This window comes from Pan troglodytes, chromosome 5 (genome assembly GCF_028858775.2).
Source record: "Pan troglodytes isolate AG18354 chromosome 5, NHGRI_mPanTro3-v2.0_pri, whole genome shotgun sequence".
NCBI classification, from domain to species: Eukaryota; Metazoa; Chordata; class Mammalia; order Primates; family Hominidae; genus Pan; species Pan troglodytes.
In genome coordinates, this window is record NC_072403.2 from 71,176,929 (window position 1) to 71,194,872 (window position 17,944).

A 17,944-nucleotide genomic window follows, 5' to 3' on the forward strand; every position below is an offset into this window, starting at 1 on the left:
TCTAGGAAAACTTCACTCAACATTTGTTAGTCATAGATAAGACACATCCTGAGGCTATAGATGACACCAAGCGACTGTTGATCTTTGGAGTTCTCTAACTCATCGACTTCCAGTTATAGTGCTGAGCTACATCACCCAGATGTATAAGCTCACTCTCATATTCCTTTCTTCCTGGAGCTCCTTTGCCCTCTCTGCGATTTGGGTTCTGGCCTTCTGCTTCTGTTTCTGAAACATCTGCTGTGTATGCCCCTCCCACGTAATCCTAAATCTACACAATTAAATGTTATTGCCACTTCATGATCATGTCTTTTTCCTTGATCAGCCCTGAAACCCTCAAGTTTTAAGCATACCTTCTTAAGTTTTAAGGGCACTGAATAAATTTTAAATATAATCGTTAAAATATTTTATATCACAAGCTGCTTGCTACACAATTATTAGAATAACTAAAACAATAGAAGAGTAAAATTATTAATTAAAATGCCAAGTAACAGGGACTCTCATACTTTACTGATAGGAAGTAGTATTACAGTATTGCCATTCCGAAAAATGATTTATCAGTCTCTTATGAAATTAAACTATACTTTCATATGACTTAGCAATGCTATTCTTGGGTATTTACCATAGAGAATGAAAACCTATTACTCTAGAGAATGAAACATTAATCCTATTCATGAACGCTTATAGCAGTTTTAATTCATAATCATTAAAAATGGAAATAACTCAAATGTCTTTAAATGAGTGAATATCTTATACTGGCCACTGCATAACAAATTTTGGGACATTTGTATAATAGGAAACTACTGAGAAATAAAAATAAGTGAACTATAAATATAAACAACACTTGGATGAATCTCAAAGATATGCTGAGTGAAAGAAGTCAACTTAAATAATTCATGTAATGTATGATACTTTTATATAATGTTCTTGAAAAGTCAAACTATAATGACAAAGAACAGATGAGTGATTGGTAGGGTTTGGAGTGAGGGAGAGTGTGGCTGCACAGGGATAGTGTGAAGGAAGTTTTGGTGTGAATGGAAATGTTTTGTATCCTAATTAAAACGGTGATTACAAAAATCTTTATGTGTAAAGATTCACAGAACTCTGCACACACACAAAATCAATTTTGGGTATGCTCCTTTAAAAAGTTAAATTTAAGTCTTTACATTGAACAATAACTGGAAGTAGAAATATTAGAATTCTATTTATTATTTATAGTATATTTTATTATTTGTAGTGTATTATTTACAGTATATTTTCTCTTAGGATTGTGTATGTCTTTACTACAACATACAAGCAACTGTTGAAATATTCCATTATTATTTTCACTGTGTTTTGATGTCACACCATTACTCTTAAATTTTACAGGAACTTGAATGTCTATAATTTCATAGTCATTAAATTTAAAACTGTTCATTCTCTCACAATAGATATTTAAAATTGTGAGTTATATGGCTTACATTTTAAATATGTATACTTTTTATGGTTCTTAATATGTGTTGTCAATGTGTCAAATTTTTAACATGTACACATTTCATTCTCATTATATTTACATTTTATTTGGCTGAATTTTTTTCTATACTTCAATAATCAAGCTTGTTCTCTTGATTTCCAAGGTATTCAAAATAATATTATTTCATGGAAAATTTCTTTTCTCACATGGATAACTGGAGAAGACATTTAACTGGCTTTCCTGCTTCTATTCCTGCCCTCATCTCTGCCGTATTTCCCTCTCACCACAGCAGTCAGAATGACTGTTTCCAAACATGTCAGACCTTGTTACCCCTCTGCTCAAAACTCTGCAGTAGCTCCCCATTTCAGGGTCAAAATTAAAGTCTTTCAGATGGTCTCTGAGGTTCTGACTCTTACTTGCTTATCTGACATAATTCTCTATTATTACCACTCTTTAAATTGCACCCCTGACACACTCCTGGTTGTGCACTAGCTGTTTCTTTTGTCTACAACTTTATTTCCCAAACAATTGTCACTGTTCATTGCCTGACACCCCCAAATATTAGATGAAATATCACTTTCTCAATGAGATTTCTTCTAATCACCTTGTAAACAATTGATATAAAATTGGTAAACCTATTCTCTTAGCATTTGCTGATTTTCTCATATTGTTTTACTGTTTTCTATTTTTATTAACCTATCATATATTAACATAAAATTATTTATATTTCCAAGTACCTAATACAGTGCTTGACATATAGAAGGTGATCAATACATATTTGTTCAATGCCAGAGAATAATTTATAAATTAATTTGTGCAAGAAGTATTTTATGTATGCATATAAAAATAATAATTCATGATCAAATATTGCTTGATGTGTTTATTTAAAAAAATATGGTTTGTCTCCTTAAAATATTTGTCAGGAAAATAAACGTTGAATTTAAAATAAAATATAATTATGTAAATGACAACTCAGTCTTGAACATTGAGATATACTTCAAGTTCCCTCTTGACCCATTTATGCCTAGTGTTCCATTATTGGAGTGCTAAGCATGTGGGAGTTATTTATATTCTATTGCTCAAGGTCATCACCAAGGTCTGACTGCAAAAATTCAAAAAATTGCAACCTCAGGCATAAATGGGTTAACTGTGATGGTATATAATTTTAATATATTGTGATACTATATACTTTTAATATATTTAATTTCATACAAATGTATGATTTGGTGCTTTTATCTTTATCCTAAACAAAAATCTACCTATTTTCTTTTTTCAAATTTCAGTTATGTTTTCAATTTTCTTCTATCTATTGGATTCCGATAAATGGATGTAAATTGTCATGTAGTCTAACCTTATGCAATTACGCGGTCCCCAGTTAATGCAGAGATCATTCAAAAGTATACACATTGATGCATTTTAATTGTTATTTTGTACATACAACCAAGATCACAGGAGACACAGGAGATAAGAAGCAAAGAAGACTTTTTGGATACAGTTTGTAAGATTAGATATACAACTACAGGGGGTAGATATTTCTAATATTTATCTTGGCTGTCCCATGAAGGTAGTTAAATTTTGTTTACTACAGAATAGCAAATTACACTGTCTGGCTTAAAGAATGTCTGAGTTGTAGTGCATGATAAGATATCTCCCAAATTATGTCAAATATATCTGTGAAAACTGAAAATAAGACCAAAGTTTGTAATACAACTAAATGCCAAAGTTGAATCTCTACCAACATCAAAGTTAATGTAATCAATATACAAATATTTTGTCTTCTCATCATCTAAAAGAAAGTAAAAAGTTTCATCATCCGTCTACATGCCACCTTTTAATAAATTGGAGCCCTATCTCCTCTAAACCATCTCCTCTCCCCAGTCGTTTTGCATCTATTCTGAAACAGCAACTCCATATGATACTCCAAGTGAGCATACAGGAGAGAGTCTGGAAACTTCGGTTTTTCATGCTTCCATTGATTCAGAGCATAGAAGCAGAATCCACCACAGTAGACTAGAGAATCTGTAGATGTTCAACAAGAACCAATGACTAGGTTGGAAACTTACCTTGTGTTCCACGTGTGGGACTGAGAAATTTATTTTGCCATTACTCAGTGAAGAGAGATGAGGCTTAAAGGTATCCACATGACCTAATTACTAAAAATTTCTGAATTGGGGTAGCTTTCACTTCTTTAAGTAGTGTTGAAAAAACAAACAGCAATATTTATAGTTAGTTCTACAAAAATAGAGAATAGAACCATTGTTCTGAATACTGAAATAAAATATAATTTAGATAATAGTCTACTGCATTAATAAGAAAAACCTTTTGCCATATTCAAGAACATACAATGTCTATAAAATGAAAAGAGAAGAACACCAAGAGAGAAATAAATGAGATAAAAAGATAGCAGAAACCAGTTGTGGTGCTTCACGTCTGTAATTCCAGCACTTTGGGAGGCTGAAGAGGGAGGATCACATGAGGCCAGGAGTTTGAGGCCAGGAGTTTGAGGCCAGCCTGAGCAACATAATGGGACCTCATCTCCCCCCATTTTTTTTAATTAGCCAGGTGTGGTGATGCACACCTGCAGTGTTAGCTACTTCAGAACCTGAGGTGGGAAAATCACTTGAATCCAGGAGGTCCAGGTGGCAGTGAGCCACGATTGTGCCACTGTATTCCAGCCTGGGTGACAGAGTGAGGCTCTGTCACAAACAAACAAACAAACAAACAAACACCAACCAAACAAACAAAAAAGACAGATAATAGAATGAAATGGAAAAGAAGGGTAACATAAGTTAGAATTTATAGACAAATAAAAATTGGAATTAAATTTACATCAGAGTCAGAGAAAAGCACAATTAGCATTGAGATAAATAAATATATTTTTAAAATTCAAATTGGAGGAACTTTCTAATACCAAAACAAAATCAGGCCAGGCATGGTCGCTTACTCCCACTCTTGTAACTGCAGCACTTTAGGTGGCCAAGGCAGGAGGATCACTTGAGTCCAGGAGTTCACAACCAGCCTGGGCAACATCATGACACTCCAACTCTACAAAATTTTTTAAATCAGCTGAATGTGTTGGCTGATCCCAGCTACTCATGAGGTTGTGGTGGGAGGATCCCTTGAGGCTGGGAAATTGAGGCTGCAGTGAGCTGTGATTGTGCCACTGCCCCACAGCCTGGATGAAGAGTGAGACCCTGTATCAATCAATCAATCAATCAATCAATCAATAATAAATAAGAGAAAGAAAATTCTACAATTTTGAGAAAGAAGAAATGTTAATGGGACAGAGAATTAGAAAAACAATTTAGAAATTGCATTGCCCTCAGCAATATAAAATGTATAATAGTGTAACAAGTTTTAATAATTTTTCTAGATCATTATATTATAATGTATATATGATTTCAAATACCACCACTAAAACCAAGAATTGGAACTAAAAAAGGCATTGAGGTAATGGAAGCAGTAAATATAAGATAATATTTTCTTGAAGAATTTTGTATATACTGTTTTTATTAAGGGATTCAGTTAAAGAGATATTTCATTGTTGACACTTAGACCTAGAATATAAAATACGACATTAAGCAAATGAGTCAAAAGAAATAAATCCTCAAAAGAAAATATAATATGTACCATTTATTAGAAACAAATTCATTCAGGATAGTTACAAATAAAACCATGGGAGAATATGTTGGGCAATGTATATTTCATATGAAATGGAAAAATTAAATTAATTCCCTTTAATATGAGGAACATTGTTAAAATTCTCACTGTTACAACCATTTACTACTGTCCTAGAGGTCTTGGTCAAACCAAAATGAAAAAAAAAAAGGAAATAAGAGATATTTGGAGATTGGAAAGATTTGGGGGTTGATCAAGGAAAACAGATGTGATGAAAAAAGACAGTAACGCACACACAAACTTCATTGAATGGCACTTGGACAGGGTTGCATGAGAAGGGACGTCTCTCTAACTTAAGACCTTCAGACACTAATTGTGAGGAGGCCACCATCCAGAAGAGAAGGAACACAAGGAAACTCCTGAGGTAAAAGGGAATCCGAGAGAGACTTACTTGTCCAAGTGATAACTAAGCAGCACCACGGAAAGTTTCTGGGTCAGAGAGCTCTTAAGGGCAGTAGCAGCTTAGGCTTTATCACCACAAAGCTCTAGCTCATCAATGCCCAGCAGATGCTATATGTAGTTTTACAGGTTATACAAAGTAGGCAGGCTCTAAATATTAGTTTGGTGCAAAAGTAATTCAGGTTTTTGCCATTGAAAGTAATGGCCAAAAACACAGTCACTTTTGCACCCACCTAATAGCTAAAAATCTTCTTGTTTGGAGTATTTTTAAAACCATTATGTATGTAAAAATTTTAATGTGGTACCAGCTGGCATTTGAGCTAACAGATATCAGCCTGTAGTGAAGAAATATCAATGTAGGGGCCAATATACAGAGGCCTTTTTGCCTCACTTATATAACAAAATTTAAAAATTGGAAGATAAGTTAGTTATTCTAACCATATGCAAAGAAACTGGATTATCTAGCAAGTAAATGCATAGAACAAATAGGTAAAATACTGAATGAATACAAGATTTCCACAAGGTTGCAGAATACAAGATTGATGCCCAACATTCAATGCCATTTCCTTACCAAAAGACTAACAGTTATAAAAAAAATCAGAAATAAGATATTATTCCCTAGAATGACAAAACTGATACACATGACTATTTAAACACACACACACACACACACACAAACACTCATACAAAACCCATATGAGAGAAACTATCATAATGAAGATTTAAAAATCTGAATAAATGAAGAGATATGTCACTTTATGAGATTTCATGAATTAACAGTATACTGTCTGTTCTCTCCAAATTATCCTATTAATTTAAGCCAAATTAAATTATATATTTAATAATGCTTAATAACATTACTTAAAAATACATAGGTAAAAAGGAGCCGCAAATGTAGGTTAACACTAGAAAATAATAGTGTGGGGGTAATTGTCCAGACAAAATAAAAATATATGACAGAATTATATTAAGAAGAATGTGTAGATTTTGATTATAGCTTTTCTTTTGATTAAAAAAAGCCACAGACAAAGATAATATATTAAGAGATATACCTAAAATGTCTCCAAACTAGAAGGGATTAATTACTATCATGCACACATTACTTTTGAAAATAAAGAATGCACATCACTGACTGTGGGAACTCCAATGCCCTGTTTGCTCCTTTCCCCAAAGTCTCAAACTAGACTCTCAGTGGTTTCCCTGTTGGGTTTATACCAGAGAAGAACTAAGGGCAGCTCAGGAAAATTAACCTCCTGAGCACTCCTATGACACTTTATCCTTAAAGGGAAAGTAACAAAAAGCTGTTTCCAGAACCTTAAACAGGGAATCATGGCAAGAGATGTTCTGATGCTTCTTCCTAATCAGAGCCGAAGCTACAAGAAGAGACAGTGACACATATAACTTATTTTTGCTGTTTTCTTTTTTCAAAGCCTTCTTCTCATGCTTTTTGGGCCAAGAATAGGGGAAATTTTATTCTTACTTCCTCTAGGACTTTGCTATTATTCCCACTAAGCTAGATTAGCTACTTTACATTTAGTTAAATAATATTATGCACAGTGAGGGAGAAGTCTATGACCTGGGTGCTTCGGGATGGACTTACAACATAACAGCCAGCCTTTTAAAGTTATTTATTTATTTATTTATTTATTTATTTTTGTTGCATGGCCCTATTTTGCATGTCAGGAGCTGAATATAACCTCCTTTTTCATTATGACTCTTATGTATTCCAGCGTCCTTTTAAGTATTTGGGTGCCTTTGGTTAATTCGAACAAAAGTTACCTATTAAGGAAATCACAAATAAAAAACATATACCTTGATATACCTATGATTGCAAAGCAGTGTAAGTTTTATGGAAGCCCAATAGAAGGAGAATTCTGAGAGAGAAATTTCAGTTCTGGTGATTGTTACATTTCAAGAAAAACCAAAACTGAAACTCTATTCCACAGAAATGTCTCATTCATTTCTGTGAAGGATATCTTTAATGTCCTTCACAGATGTTAAAACTTTAAGATTCTATGAGATATGGCATCAGGAATATCTCACTCTTTTTAATATTTTATGTAGTCTCTACTTAAATACTTTTCTTTACTTCTTTGATCTAATGAATTTTTCTGTGAAACAAAGAAGAAATCAAAGTTCAAATTCACCTCTAGGGTTGCCAGATAATATATATCGTACACTATTAAATTTGAATTGCTGATAGAACAATATTTTTCAGTATAAGTATTTCCCATTCAAGATATGAGATATAATAATACATCCATTCCTTTTCTGAAATTCAAATTTAACTGGACTTTTTTCTATTTTTATTTGCCAATTCTAGCGACCTTATGTAATACATCAAATTTTATGAGTTCATAAACTTTGTTAATCATGAAATTGGAAGAAGTATGGTAACAACCAATTTTTTGACATGTAATATCATAAGTAGTTCAAACTGAAAAAGTTTAAAACAACATTTTTATTTCAGTGAAATTCTTTCAGTTATACTTCTGAATCTTCATAAAAAATATTTTCAGTCTGGTAAATATACATAGATATGTATTTCTTTTCCATTAAAATTTTTAAGGACATAATGTTTTCATATATTCTTTTATCAAATATTTTAGGTCAGTGAATCTAAAAATAGGATCAAAACTCAATGTATGAAAGAAAATGTATACACCTTCAAATCTATGAGTCACATGAACTTCACCAAAATCAAATGTTGTTTTTCTTTTAAAATTATTCTTCTCTGTATTTTTTATTTCTTTAATTTTCTTGAAAATTTGTATTGTTCAAGAAAGAGGGACAGTTTGCCATTAGTACTGGTGAATACCATTCAGCTCTTTTTTTTTAGTCACAAAAAGCCAGAGGAATTCAAACTTCAACACATCTCTCACTATCCTCAAAAAACTTTCTTCCTCAGCTATACATAGGCATCTATTCTGCCAAGCATCTGTTGAGGAAATGATGTAAGTAAATTTCCAAAGATTTTAAGTCCCTAGCTTTAGCCTAAGTATAGCAATTGCCAGATTGCACTGTGACTTAAAATCATATCAAAGAAAAATGCACAAGCTTCCTCCACATGGCATTTTAAATTTTATGTATGGCTTTTAAAAATTGTCTATATAAGAGATTAGATACAAAATAATACTTTCTCAGGAAAAGGATGTTTCTAGAGGAGTTTATGATAATACCATCTTCCTTAAAATGTGCTTACTTTAAAGGACGGATAGCAAGCAAGAGAAGAGTATATGCCAGCAATTAAAATATTGTCTCCAACTGAGCATCAAGGAGAAAAATATGCTGATGGCATTAATGTTTAAAAACATTCCTTTTACTGCAAGTAAGGTATAGACTTAAGAAATTTTTAAACTCATGAAAGCCTTCTGAGCTTTCTTTTCTCTAATTAATGGGTGCAATGGGAAGTAAAGTGGCAAATACTATTTGGTATCATTCTGAAGATTAAATGTAAATAATGCATAAAATACAATGAACACATTGCCCAACATGTAGCAAGTACTCAATAAATAGAACTTATTATTATTTTTAATTCAATTTTAATTTAATATATTAGATTGGTTTTAAAATTTATGAAGCTAGATGTCCTTGATGCAGTCTGACCAATCTAAATATACATTCTAATATTTTTGCATTAAAAGCAATATTCATTAATCAAGAATACAATATATTGTCACTAACCATTCTATACAATAGATATCACATTTAAACGTTAAATGATTACATATGGCTAGTACTGTGTTAGCCAGTCCAAAGACATGAAAATAATCTGAAATTTTTAAGTAACTGAGCTGATAGAAAGACTGATGATTATATGATAGTACTATAATCAAAGAGAGCTAACTGTAAATCTCTGGAATTTGACATGTCATCCACATTAATGTATAAGTTGTTAAGTGTGATACCAAGAAGAGAAATTGTTACCTACACGCCAAAGTCACTTAAGAAGATGGATGTGGATATAGTGTTTAGTTCTAAAATTAAAGGTGAAGCTATAAAAAAAGGATGGCTTGGGAGGCTGAGGAGGGCAGATCATGAGGTCAGGAGTTTGAGGCCAGCCTGTTCAATACAGTGAAACCCTGTCTCTACTAACAATACAAAAATTAGCTGGGCGTGGTGGCACGCACCTGTAATCCCAACTACTTGGGAGACTGAGGCAGGAGAATCGCTTGAACCCAGGAGGCAGAGGTTGCAGTGAGCTGAGATCGCGCCACTGCACTCCAGCCTGGGTGACAGAGCACGACGCCGTCTCAAAAAACAAACAAACAAAAACGAAAAAAAAAGGATGGCATAGAATGTTTACAAAAGCACCAGCCTGGGCAACATAGTAAGACCTCATCTTTACAAAAAAAAAAAAAAAATTGTCAGGTTTGGTAGGGTGCCTGTGGTCCCAGCTACACAATGGCTGAAGTGGGAGGATTACTTGAGCCCAAGAGGTTGAGGCTGCTGTGGGTTGACATCACATCACTGCACTCTAGCCTGGGCAACAAAGTGAGACCCTGTTTTAAAAACAAAAACAAAAAAAAGGAGTTTATAAAATCAACTAATAAAATAAAGATAAATGACGATGAATTCTGGGATTGTATATTATATTAGTACAAGAGAGTAAAACCAATGATTTTCAGATCTTGGACAACTTGCTTAGCATATCACAACCAGCTTTTCACTAACTCCTGCTTTGACATCATTGTAATTTATGTTGACGTAATTGAAAATTCAGAATATGACCTCATTACCTCTGTAGCCAGAGCCATTAGAAAGAAAAATATTCCTTACTGTAAAATAAATGATATGGAAAATACTAGTTGACTATTTTTTCTCTTCTATGAATCATAATTATTTGTATTCTTGTTCACAATAGAAATCATGTGATTATGTAAATTACCATTACTATTCTATTTCTAATAAAATATTTTAAGATATTTTAACCTTAAGATAACATGGTATTGTCATGTTAAACTATATTTCATAATATTTTTCATGGCATTATCCTTTTAAATGAGACATATTTGAAAACTAAATATAGAACCTAAATGGGAGAAGAAATTTGGATAGATTATGCTATGTTTTATAGTGTTAAACTCTTCTATATATAGTTTATATGAAGATGATTGCATTTGTTCATCTTGCTTTAATTCATATTACTCAGTGCCTGAATAAACAGTACATTTTTTTATGGACACAAACTAACATCATATTGTCAGTTTCCATGCACTTTGAAGGGGATCATGTGATACACTGCAATATGTATTTGTTTAATTACTTCTCAAAAACGAAATCATAGAGTTGGAAGATCCATATAAAGAAGTGTGTACCAATGTTGAAGATGAAATGTAATTATAACAAAATATTTTGTAAGTCTGAAAGCCATTTATGTCTGGTAAACATAACCATCATGGAAGAATATGGGTATGTTTGGCAGATCCATGTTTTCTCTTGGAAGGCAGTACGTTATGATGATCACAAAACGGGAGATGTTTTATAATTATTTTGCAAATTATATTTTCAATATCTACACTAAAATGTCAGATACATATTCTTATGGAAAAGTTTGTGGAACAAATTTAACTTAAAAATTTTTTAATGTAAGCAGTTACAAATTTGATGAGCTTTTGAATAACATGCCTTGAATTTCCTGAACAACTCTTCATTATGACTTACAAATTATTTGGAATTCACTAGAGTATAGGATTCAATAATATAGCACATAAACAGAAATATAAAGTGTCTTATTTGTACAAAAATGTGATTTTACTGACAGGAAAAATTTACAGATGAGATAAAGTTCAAAAGAGAGGAAGTCAAACACTAAACTACATATATTTGTGTATTTGAGAGCCATCACTCCATCTCATTAACTGGTTTATGTATTTAGGCATATTTTATTTAAAACTCACTATTTTTCTTACTTAATTCCTAGGTTGGTTCTTGTAAATATTGTCTTTATAAAATTGTTTCTCTCTTAAGATTTATTTTTTTTAATAATATGCTCTTATTTGGTATATCCCCTCTTGTGGGTCCAAACTCCTAAGGTCCCTAGGTTACTGTGTCAATACCTAAGAAAAGATGGAAATAATGTATTGGCAGTAGTGCTGAGACTAGAGGCCACTGTATTTTTAAAGCTATAAAAAATGTTGGGATTTCCACCAACTGTGGTCAGTAACTGTGACACCTGGGTTTTGATTAATTACTAAAGAACAAAAATTTATGCAAGAGAAAACCAATAATTAATAATTTGGTACTATCTAGATGCTAAGCACAATATTTATATTTTAGATACAAGATCTAACTAAACTTCAGAATAATTCTCTTTTTTGTTTTTTACTCAACTACTGCACATGAAAAAATTTAGCTTCAGAAAAGTTAAATGTTTTGGACAAGATTAATAAATAGTAGATATGGGGTGACATTGAAGTCCTTGAACTTCAAAAGAAATATTTTCCCAGCAAATAAAATTTCCTCCACAGGAAAAACAACAATGTTGGTTATGGGATTTTTGTCTCAAAAAAAAAAAAAAAAAAAAGGAAATGTAGAATGATTCAGAAAGTGAGAGAACTAGAAGTGTAACAAGGCCCAGTGTTTTTTAGAGTAATGATGAGGTTCTTGGCACTTTTGTGGATGAGTTGCTACATTAAAGTGGTTGTGATTTTCCTTGCAGTTAAGGAGACCAAAAAATTTGAAGTAAGATTTTAAAATACTGATGATAAGTTTTGTATTTGAAAAGAAAGACTATCAAGTAGGTGTATCCATCAATTAGGAGAAACCAAGAAGACAGTAAATGACAAAGCTAAAAGCAGTAGCAAAGCTGATATAAGGTGACATGGAGCTCAAAGAAGAAGCAGATTTTGAATAATATGTGTAAAGCAATAGTTTCATAAATGCAATTGTTAGCTTAGAGAAAGTAATAATGACCCCCATGGGGAATGGTATATGGTAGAATGCGTAGCTTTCTATGATTCTATAGCAAACTGCAGAAAGAGAAAAAAGAACTTGTGGTGTGGTAGCCTATCAAAAATATCTTCAGCAAAATTTCCAACCAAAATTGGTCTTACAGACCTTTCTCTACCCCTTTATCCTAAATGAGCTTCTATAAAATCCTCAGCAAATATAATATACAGAGAATGACAATGTATGATTTCTGAAGATGTCATAAAAGTTAATACAGCTCATTGTCTCTATTGAAGCTTATTGTGGAATTTAGTACCATGTATAAGGAAGCCAATGCCATGTAGAAAGTCAGTATGTAAGTCTTCCAACAGATAGCATCAGCAACATCTAAGCCAATGGCTGGCATCAACTTCCAGATTTGGGAGGAAGCAATCTTTAGATAATTCTAGCACCCAGTCTTTGCAATGACAATGATCAGAGCAAAATCAAAATAAAATTGCTGATTTATGAAAATAAATGTTGTCATTGTTTTAAACCACTTAATTTAGGGTTAGTTTATTACACAGAAACAGATGACCAGTAAAAACTTTAAGTAGTGAAGATGAAAGAGCACTAAGAATTAAAAGTGCTGAAAGAACTGGAAGTGAACGACAGAGGAGGAAAAGTTAGGAAAGAAATGAGAGCTCCGGAGAATGTAAAAAACAGAGAGACTTGCATTTTGGCTGAGGATAAGAAGAACATAGATCAAAGGTACAGAGAAAAAATATGCTTGTAATATATACTAAAATCTCAGAGTTTCAGCTATTGATAAAAGTCAGATTTTTTCAGACAAAAGTATTTTATCAGCATTCAAAATAAATTACTCAGAAAATTATAGTGTCTCTTGTGGGAAAACTAACCACCTCCTAGTCCAACTGTCATATATATATATATAGCACTTAATGGTTATTGTATTTATTTTCTCATAGTTAAAATCACTGAAGGCCATCTTTGTATGAAAACATTGTACAGAGTTCAAAACACTAAAAATACACAAGTAGTTCTTGGTTTTGGGTCATAAAAACAAACTACATTAGGTGAGATAAAGGAGCTACTGCTTTTCATTTATTCAATAATAAGCACATTGAATCTTTCTAGCATTGGTCTTTATATATACCCAGTGGAACAATGTTTATTAATAATATTTTGAAATTTTAAAATAAACTGAAAATTCAAAATTATAGGCTAAATTTACACATAATGCTATACTAATAAAATTCTGTGTGGTCAAGGATATTTATTTGAAAATAATTTTAGTTAATGATAAGTAGCCAGATCATTACTTTTCTATGAAAAAATTCTGAAAAGTATAAGAAGGCACCATTTTCAAATTAACATCTGGGATTTACTCAGAAAGTCATTGGTCAATAACTGTTTTAAAATAACTGAAATAAAAATCATCTGACATATGTTGTTTACCTTACCTAAAGTATATACTCATTTTATAAATGAGACAGACAGACAGACAGACACACACACACACACACACACACACACACAGAGACAGAGAGAGAGAGAGAGAGAGGGAGAGAGAGAGAGAGAGAAAGAGAGACATTAGCAGTTTTCCCAGCTTTCTCTTCATGGAGTAATTAAATTTACTCCATTTTTAAAATCTTAGACTCAGAAAATAATAAATAAGGAATATTACAGAACCGATTACATGATTTCAGTAAGCCAAAAATGATGTTCACTCTGTATTTCTTACTATCTCAATGATATTCTTCATTATACAAGTATAACACCTCTTAAGAGCAATTATTTAAGTAAAATTTTGTCAGGGAGAAGATATGAGGATTACTCTCTTATTAAAAAAAAAATTTTTTAAAAAGTAACTTGCCAAAAAAAGGCATGATTGAATTAGAGAAGCTCCCGTTTTTTGCGACCCTGCTCCTGAAGTGAAACCTTGGGTTCTAAACACCAAATGGTGGCCTCATCTGCCATGATGCATGATATTTGTTTTATCAAACAGAATAAACTCTGTTAAAGATGCTCCTTAAAAGCTCTAATTTCAATTATACCCTGCTATCAGAGTTGGTCTACCATAGATAGACTAACAAATACTAATAGAATAAAATCTAATGCATAAAGGACAGAAAAAGGAATTACATTTTTCCCCAAATTTACAAAATTGATTGCTCATTAAGATATTTATATGTACATCTTAATTTAATTCACTTATCTCAGATTATTTTTAAATTTGCTTTTAAACTTGATGGAAAATTCTCCTGAATTGTGGCATAATTTGAGTTCAAAATATATTAATTATTTCCAAATCTTTATCTTGAATCAGGAAATGTTCATTTATTACAAGCCATTTCTAAAACTGCTTTTCTTTTTTTGAGACAAAGTCTCGCTCTGTCACCAGGCTGAAGTGCAGTGTGGTGCGATCTCAGCTCACTGCAACCTCCACCTCCCAGGATCAAGTGATTCTCCTGCCTCAGCCTCCCGAGTAGCTGGGACTACAGGCGCGTGCCACCAGGCCCAGCTAATTTTTATATTTGTAGTAGAGATGGGGTTTCACCATGTTGGGCAGGATGGTCTCAATCTCTTGACCTTGTGATCCACTGGCCTCGGCCTCCCAAAGTGCTGGGATTACAGGCATGAGCCACAGTGGCCAGCCTAAAATTGCTTTTAAACCTATACAATAAGAATTTGATTGGGTTATTAAGGTAAGCCTGAATATGATTAAGTAGGTTGTAAAAATTTCGAATTTTTATTCACGCTAATCAAATCAACATTCTAAGAAATCCAGTATGGTATCTATTGAAAGGATGATGACACTTTAACAATTATGGTATTGTGCTTTTATAGCCAGCTTCTGAAACTGTAATATCACTGAGTAGCACAGACAAGATACAATAATAAGGTTACCCACAGAGAAAAGGTAAAATGCCTTGTAAATTTAACTTTTTAGATTTTCATTTTCAAGTTTTTGTACTAAATAAAAACTGAAGCCATATGTTCAGAAGTGTTCCTGTATCTGAAAAATAAGCTTATGGCATTTCCCCATAAAACACATTTCTAAGTCCCAAGATGGAGTAATTAGAGAGATGTTTCTACATGGAGTTCTATAAATTGTCACACCTGTTTAGTTGAACAAAGAATGAAAATATGCAGACTTCAACAGAATTCAAGAACTCATTAAAAGACTTACACTTTACCAGCAGAAATTACTTAATATAGGAAAAACGTCAGTCATTTTTCAGGCAGTCATGAAGTGATTTTTAAATCACTGAAAATGACAAATTAGAAGTGGAAAATTAGCACAATTATATAAGCAGTATTACTGCGATGTATAGAACATCTGCCACCAGTGATAGCCAATTCAACATTCTACAAGGGAAGCCAATTGACGCATTCAATATTACAAGGCTAAAGGCAGTTATTACATTTTTTTCACTTTTAAAACAAAGAAAGCAATCATGTAATTTTCAGTTAGTATAAAAATTGAATACACTCTGAGTCAAAAATAAGCAGGTATCATATTTTCCATATGGCCATTTGTAGCAAACCATACATTTCATTTTTAAGAAATGATATATTTTTCAATCTTTTTTCTGTGTGTTAATAAAACATGGAGAGAAAGCTGTGATTCTTTTCGTTCTACACATGGCCATAAGAATGTCAGTACTCAAATATAACTCTGTGATTTCAGACTAAAAAATTGTGTCATACCTATTTTCAAATATGTCTGTCAGAAGAGAATGATAATACTTTGAACTTCTTTTAAGATTAAGAACATCCCCACATCTCATATTCTCCTGATTATCAAATATTTATTCAATACCTTATATGTGCTGTAAAATAGGGCTGTAAATTTGAATCGATCACAGGCTTTGCTGTCAAGAACTTTGCAAATCAGTAGGAGGAGTAAAGGAAGTGGATTTTTGCAGAAGTGAAGGAGAAGGAGAGAGACTTCATTCTAGAGAAGATATAATATATGAATGACAGCAGAGAAAATATGAATGTATATGGCTTGTTTATGACACAATCACTAAGACTAGTTGATTAGAGCAAACGACTGGTTAAGAAAATATTGAAAAATGCTTATAAAAGTAGATAGACATAAATTACATAAACACCTGAATGCCATAAAAAGGATACTGGATTTCGCTATATTCACAAAATGGTGGACATAAAATTGAATGAGAAGTTGTTATGCCAAACAATAACAAAAGTAGCAAAAGCTAAAATTAATTATGTGCTTACCAAGTATTTTACATGAATTGGTTCATTTAGTCTTAAGAAAAACACATGAAAGATGCTACTCAATTCTCTTTCCCCTTAAAGTCACCCTCTTGACAGTGCTCCATTTACTGGTTTCCTCATTTATATTAGTGAATTTCATTTTTAAACAATTACCAAATTATAGTGAAGTCAGGACCACTTTACAAGAAATTGATCTTTACGCCTAATTATACATAATTGATTTTAGTTAAATATCCCAAATTACTGTTTCTACTTGGAAGGGCCCTGTTTAGAACCACTGAAGAGTTGCTTGTTTCACTGAAAACACAGAAAAGTTCTTAAAATTAAAAAGAAAAAGAGAGAGAGAAAGCCACATTGACATTTGCTATTCTGTGTTGGTGGTGTCGCTTTTTTCAGATGAACTCTCTCACTGAAAACTACAAAAATTCTGTATAAAAACACACAGAAATCTGCAAAGTCCTTTAAGAACGAACAAAACCAGGCAAAAATAGAATGCATGAGTAAACGCAGAAATTTATCCAACGAAATTATCTAATCTGTAGAATAGTGAGAGGACCACAAATGGTTGAACTAAAATGAATTGAGCCTCAGTGACCAGTAGGAGAATTCTTAATCTACCATACGTGTAACTGTAGAAGGAAAGGAAGGAGACATTTTGGCAAATAACTCCTTGGCATATATTTGGCAAATATCAAAAGAGGCTGAATTAAAATTCTGGTAGAATTTTTAAAATAAATTGACAAGTGGATTCTAAGATTTATATGTATATGCAAAGGATCTAGAATAGTCAGAACAATCTTAATAAAGACTAAGAAACTGGAAGATTTGTTTTATAGAACCTCAAATTTGATATAAATATACACTAACCAAGAAACACTAGTATTGGCTAAGGAAATAAAAATAGACCAATAGAACAGAGATTACAGAACTAGACATACACACATATATATTTAATTTATTTATGATAAGATCTCAAGCAAATCTATGGGTAAAAGGAAGTTGCCACATGGTGCTAAACTGTATTTCCATATATTAAAAAATTAAACCAACCTTCTATGAAATGTAAAAATTAACTGAGTGGATTATAAACCTAAACAGAGGACTAAAACTGTAAGTCTTCTAGAAGAACGCATTGGATAAATTCTTTGGGATTTTGGAACATGCAAATGTTTCATAAAGAAGGCACAAAACATACAAAATGTGTTTTAAAATGATAAATTTATTTTATTAACATTGAAAACGTTTGCTCATCAAAGTACATGGAAAAAAATTTTAAAG

At 32.3% G+C, this 17,944-nt stretch overlaps 1 protein-coding gene across 9 annotated transcripts in view; it reads right to left on the bottom strand.

The window, feature by feature from the left end:
* Positions 1–17,944, bottom strand: part of LOC100609532 (protein eyes shut homolog) — a 2,075,858-nt gene that overhangs the window by 1,748,394 nt on the left and 309,520 nt on the right. The window lies entirely within an intron of this gene.